The following is a 7,358-nucleotide window of genomic DNA, read 5'->3' on the forward strand; positions in this document are numbered from 1 at the left end:
CCCCCCCCCCCCCTTTTTCGGTATGCCAGTATCTTTACGGCAAACCTTAAGTCCACTTCCTCCACAGCTACCCTCTCACCCCCCTAGTATATCTAAGGTACATGGATGACATCATCATATGAACGCGCAGGGAAGAACCTATAGAGACATTTCATGACAACTTTAACAACTTCTACCTTTCCATCAAGCTGACTCAAATACTCCACTCAGCAATTTCATTGCTTGCACACCACAATGAAACTGCAACAGCCGCATCACCACCACTTTTTATCAGAAACCAACCAACCACCACAGCCAGCTCCAAATAGGCAGCTTCTATCCTAAACACACCACTAAATCCATTATCTACAGCCAAGCTCTATTTTACAGCTGCATCTGCTTTGATCCCACTGACCAAATTCACACCTTAGGGATCTGCAACAGGGATTCCTACACTTTCAATACACTCCAGAAGCTGCAGTCAATAAAATCAGCAAAGCCAGACTCAGACCCTGCTCTGACCTGCTACAATACCAACCCTGTGAAAAAGACAATAAAATTCCTCTTCTTGTCACCTGAAGTTCCCTCAGCTAGAACACTTGGACACATCATTAGTGACCTCCAGCCACTCTTGGAAAATGACCATCTTAAGGTAGCCTTGGGCAACAGCAGAGGGAGGTAGCCAGGTGTTTAAGGCACAGAGGCAGCGGGGTCTTCTAGTTGCCACCACAGTATTCATTGCAAGCTTGCAACTGCTAGTGACAGTGGCTTTTTCACCCCTGCTCTCTCCCAACTTGGCATCTGGCACAGTTGTCTTATTCTTCCTGCCTTAGTTATGCCACTAGTCTTGGGAGCAAGCCTGTTCTGTTTTACAGGCCACCCTCCAACCTCAACTTGACTTTTCAGCAACAGACTACGTAACTCCTATCGTCACCCAGCCACCAGGCCTTGCCTCAGACCCAGATGCTAACTGTGGCCCCTCATTAATGCAGACTACATAATCACTGGATTGAATAATACCGATTGTAAAATCTGGGGTTCATTCACCTGCTCTTCTACCTACATAATTTACACCATCACCCGCTTACAGTGCCCCTCTGCTGTCTATGTTGGAAAGACAGGGTAATCCCTGTGTGTGGATGGATACCAATTGGACAGCAATTCCAGAAACATACAAAAGCCTGTGGCAGAACTTCTTAACTTCCCTTCACATTCTACCACTGGTCTCAGAGTAGAGGTTCTTAAGATTATGACTTTCTGAACAAGTTAGTGACCATGCCCTGCTTTCTGGCTGACTTTAGATTAACATGGCTAACTACCTCTCACATTTAAGAGCTGGAATAGAATCTGGAACTCAATAGTCACCTTTTTATCTTCAGTAGTTAAGGCTAAGGAAGCCTGGACACCAATAATCTGCCTCCCTGTATATATGAATTATGACATAGTCCTGAACTATGTGATCACAACTTCTATTTTCCGACAATGCGCTCCCTAATTCCATTTTATATTACAAGTTAGAGTTCATTTCATTATGCCTGGAAACTCTGCCTTTTTGTTCAGAGATTTTAAGAAGGCCTTATGAGCTGTATATGGGCATCTCTTCAGTGAAGCATTTAAGTATTAAATCATTAAAAGTGCTAAATCATTAAACTGCTATCATGCTCAGAGTTAGGCATGGGCCTAAGTGTGATGCTAGAATCAGGGCCAGAGACCTCATGCAGGCCATCTGCAATGGATCAATTTCACGTAAAAGAGTGACCATTCTTATCTAAATGATGAATGGACTGGGGATCTCACAAGAAGCCCATCTATCATCTTTAGACTGCAAAGGAGAAGTGTTTCAAGTAACTTCAGATTCATTTTAGATAAGCATCCACACTTTCAAACGCTTTTGAGTTTTGCCTATAACTATTTAAGAGTGTTTTCTGTCATCATTCTTAATTTGTAACTGCATTCTTTCAGGGTCTGGATGCACGAGTACTTGGAGCCCTTTCATAAGGGGAACATTTCAAAAGGGCAGCAGCTGGGACATTCTAATTTTTATTTAAGAATGATGATTCAGATGCAGCAAAATTGCTCCAACTTTAACACTCCTTCACCGGGGGTTACAGCTGGAGCAGGTTTGCTGCATTTGACTCATTCTCAATTTGTTCACACCTACCAATTAGAAAGTACCAACTGCTGTCCCTTTAACATGTTCTCTTTTTGAATGAGTTCCAAACTTTTGCACAGCCTTAGAAACTTTGTATAGCTGATGCAAATAATGGAGGTACCTTTTGCAAATAAGTTAAATAAAAAAAGGCTAATCTTCCCTAATTTTCATATTGTAAATCAGGCAATCATATGCAAACATGTATGTTTGGGGGGGTTTCTTTATTTTTTTCCCCTTAATTGAAGGGAAATCCCAATAAATTGATTCTGAAAGGATTTGGAAGTTCAGGTGTTCCGTCAGGCCTCTTTGATATTCAAATGGGGCTAGAATCTTGTAAGATTATGACATTTAAAATATTTCCAACATATGTCTATTACATCTAATGTAGAAAGAAAGCCAAAAGGATTCATATGTGGGTTTTTTCAGTTTTTACACTCCTAGTATTGGATTTCTTTTTAAATCAAACATTAAATATTTCTTCAAAAAAATCAAATATAGACTCCTTCATATTACAGTTCAGGTCATTTTTCTGTGCCATATTTTTCATGTTTTTCTGTGTTTTAGGTTCTGGTAGAGTGATGCAACTAGAAACCACGCATGAAGAAGAATGCCCTCCATTTGAAAGCTTGTCTAAAATTATCCCAGGCATGCAGTTGATCCAGTAGAGGATATCTCCCATAAAAGTCATTGCCTTCTGTGTTATATTTTATTTATAGTTGTGTATTGATTGGGCAAGAGCTAGGTAATTAAACATTTCAATCCTCTGATTTATTGTAGAAGATGTGAAATCCATTGAAGAAGTTGTTAGCATTTGGCCATGTATTGAACTGATTTCTTAGCCAGCAATTTGACTTTCTCTTTTTCTAGTGAAAATACAAATGAAACCCGGATGAACTGGGATGCCTTAGGCTGATATGAAAGCCTTCTTTTCTCACTACCCCAACATGTTCTGGGGGAACTTCCAAGAGTCCCTAGCTCTAACTAGATTTATCTCCTTGGCTCCTTACATCATGGTGAATTCGGAACACCCTTAGAAAACTGTCTGGAGTGTGTTCTAATAAACCCACAAGTCACTGGCATTGACAGGCATGGTACACTACTAGAGAAGGACAGCTTTCAGATGAACTTGAAGCTGCATAGAAACCTTTAGACTTGCATGCCCCTGCACAGGCATACAAAGTGCACCCTCATGTATGTGTAGGTGCATGAGCTGAGATGTGTGGCGAGAAGCAGGGGCCAAAAGCTGCACTTTTTGTGTCTAAATTTCTGTGTAGGGACTGATATAATCTGGTCCCAAAGTTTCCTTGAGCAAAAGGACATCAGAGTTTAGTGACACTGTTGATGCAAAGTTCCCCACAAACAGCAGAATGACTGGGAAGTGAGTGGGAACAAACTCTTGATAGTCTCTGAACAAACCTATGGGCATTTATACACAGACCTTTTTTTCCTGTGATGCGCCAGAGATCCACTGCTTCACAGCAGACTCAATTAATTGGCACTTGCATGTATAAAAATGCCCTATAGGACTAGGCAGTCATGGAATAGAGTCATTATAGCACCCTTTTCCAGCATGCTGTTATATGCTCCTTGCCTCCTGGAACTCTCACTGTGCCAGTGTGCATTTTTAGATCATGATCCTGCATTGTTTTACACATGAATGCACTTTGGGCACAATTCTACTTTCCTTTGGCCAGCAAAGTGGCAATTTTTACTCATCTAAAGTGATATTTCTGGCACTTATGCAAAAGTAGATATATAACCCTGTGTACACAGACAACTATATATGTATGTACCTGAGCACAAGTCCTAGCAATAAAATGGAGGAGAAGGAGTAGGAGGACACTTTTATGTTTTAACCATGATAGCTGAGTGACTAGGGCACTTACCTGGGAAGCTAGAGATGCAGGTTTGAAGTCCCTCTCACCCAGAGGGCATTTGGTTCTGCATCTCCCTAATTGCCTACAGCTTCACAGGCAAGTGCTTTAGCCACTTAACTACAGGGAGCATTGGGGCTTTCCTCCTCCTGATGCCAAAATCTGTTTGTTGTACATTTAGGCTGCCTCTGTTGCTAGGCATTAGGGCTAGAGACAGAAGTGACACATAAACCAGTTTAAGTGATCAGAAACCGGTTTAAACCTATTACAGAACAGAAGCTCAGTGCACGTAAACCAATTTCAAAATGGCTGAAACTGGTTTAAGATAAACCTAGTTGAATGTAGCATCAGACTTAACTGATTTGGGTCAAATCAGTTTATGAAACTTGTCTAAGATCCTTTTCTGCTTTAAGTTAAATCACAGTCCCCCAGCATCCCAGAATACTTTCCAGTCCTGGGCTGGGCTAGGCTGTCTGTTCCAGAGAGCAGTGCTGGCTGAAGGGGGGCAAGCTTGGCTAGTGACAGAGCCCAGTCTGCTGCGGGGAACAAGACTGCCTTCCGAGGCAAACCCTGGCTGGGGGCTGGGGCCATGGAAGGGGGGGTTAAACACCCCTTCCCCTGCTCAAACTTGTTGCTGGCTGTAACTATGAACTACAAATCCCAGAGGCATCTGGAAGCAGAAAGAGGAAGTGGGAGATAGATAGATATCTATGGGTAATTCTATCTATATCTATATATATACACACACACACACAATATTAAACATGCCATATAGGAAATTAGAAAACTCATTTTGAAGTTTTACCAATTACACACACACACACACACACACAATCTGTTATATAACAAAGTTAGGAACCAAAAGCATGAATCCCAAATAATTTACTATTAGCTTTATGAATCACTAATTTTCTGCCTTATTATCAATTTAGATAGAAGTCTAAAAATAATCCTTTTTTAGAGTTTGAAAATAAAATCCGAATGATTGCTGGAGTCTTAAGTCAGCCATAGGTTTTCCTACTATTTTCCCATCCTTCCACTCATGAACTGGTTCCCCTGACCCCTGTGATATATGATGTGAACTAACCCTCTTAGCTGAAATAGATGCATTTGGGCAATTACGTATTGTTGTACAGGTATGCAATAATCTGTTCTACTGACCAAAGATATTTTATGAAGATCATATTTGCTAAGTACCCAGAGGGATTATTCCAATAAAGCTCTGTGTGATTTCATCAATCTGTCTGAACTAGCTCCAACTACCATAATGCTGTTGATCTTTTCGAGAGTATATTAAGCTTTTTCTAGAATGGTCAAGGTTAAGTTAGCCCTTATAATAGCTAGGCATTTTGGAAAGGATTTGTGCTAATCAAAAGAATAAAAATATCACTCATTTTATGCTTTGTTATGTTTGTTGCATATTCTGAGTGAAATTCAGTCAGTGAAACCACAGAGGTCTATGTACAACTAAAATCCACCCTAATTTTATTCAACTTGATACAAGTGCTGGTGATTAGAGACCTATTGAATTCATAGCAGAAGTGGACTGTGCAGCAGTTCCTTCAATCTTGCAGGTTCCCTCATGTGGTCCCCTGGTGATTGGCAGAAGAGCCCCACCACTTGTTTCTGATTGGCAGGGAGGTGAAAACCGTGGTTTTAAATAGGTGGTGTTTTTGCTGCCTAGTCCACTTCCACCATGAATTCAGTAGGTCCCTAACAATGATATTTGTGTCTCGGTAATAGTATAATCCCTTTTCCCCTAGTGAAACATGTCAGATTGAGACCTGGAGGCTGTTTATCTAGGAAAGAATACAGCCCCAGTGGTCCAACAGGGACCAGGGGTGCATGTCCCTTCACACCCTTCCTTCTGCACAAATAAATTGTTCCAATTAGTCATGAAAGATTGTGACCTAGAAGCCAGATTTTCATCTGGTGCCACTTGTTCTCCAGTGACTTTAGAAGATCTAAGCCAATTTACATTAACTGATGATCTAGCTCATTGTTTCTCCCATCCATACAACAGAATGATATTCACCTGGTTTATCCTTAGGTAATTAAAGTCATCCACTGTTTTTGCTCTAGTAGACTTTGCAAGCTCCCTGATCTCTTCAGTATTCTACATTTACTACCACAAAAATTATTCTTCCCATTACATTCAGAAAAGCATCTCTCCAGTTCATGCAAAGCAAATATTTAATAATTTTCTTAAATTTCAAATACCCCAACATTTTTGGTACTATTGTCATATTCTTGTAGCTGTGATGATCCAGGAAATATATGAGAAGCAGAATTTGTTTGGCAATACCTTCTAATGGATCAAATGAATACCTGAGAGAGGTTTTGTGCACAAAATGCCCTTCCTTAAGTGACCAGAGGAATATTATCACCAACTACATACTTGGTAACTTGAGGAAGAGCAATCTGTGGCTAAGAGCTTATCTAAAATCTCTTCCACCTTTGTGTAGTTGGTCCTAACATTTTTCCCTGTGCTATTAGTCCAGAAACAGAGAAGTCAGGAAAAACAAATTGTTCTCTTGCCTTTGCCTCAGTCCACTTGGACTTGTTCTCACTGGTTGTGTGCTATTATTGAGGATGGGCCTTTTTTGTTTTGGTTTCCATGAATTCAACTCTGTTCCTTCCGGGATATGCCTTTTTGGTTCTTAAAGGATCATCTGGGATGGTGTAGAGCACACCTACTACTGAATTCTCTTAATGAAATGTGGCTTGCACTCTCCATCCCTCCCCATACCCTGAGCATCTCTTCTACTTTGTGAATCATTGTATAAGGGAGGATCCATGGCTTTGCCTCCTCTTTTCCCCTTTGCATTCTTACAGGAGTAAAGGTGGAACATCCCTGAGCAACTGGAAGTCTTCATGGTCCTTAGGTGGGCCACAAAAGAAAAATGGAGCTCCCTTTATTCCCTCTTCTTCCAGGACCACTGCAAACTTAATTCAGCATCAGGAAAAATCTAAACTTTTTGTTCATTCTGTCTATCAAGGAAATATATTGTGTCCTTTTTCTTTCTTAATATTAGAGTTGACATATAAGTTCTTTGGTATCAACATCTTATGACAAAAAAAAAGAAAAGCAAAACTGATTCCTGCACCAGTCAAGCTTAGCTACAATCTTCCCACCTTCATCTCAACATCCCTAAAGACTGCTCCATATTTGAGATATAGGTGTTGAAAGGAAGCTTCTCAGTACATTGCACATTATCCATGCAATCAGTGTTTTCACTTGTCTTCAGCACTTTTTATTTCTCTCTCCCAGACATTTCAGCTCACCAGTTTTCTATCAGTTAAAATCCTGCAAACAGGAAAGAAGAGCATTTTTATATATATATATATATATA

Source organism: Alligator sinensis, unplaced genomic scaffold (genome assembly GCF_000455745.1).
Source record: "Alligator sinensis unplaced genomic scaffold, ASM45574v1 scaffold126_1, whole genome shotgun sequence".
NCBI lineage: Eukaryota > Metazoa > Chordata > Crocodylia > Alligatoridae > Alligator > Alligator sinensis.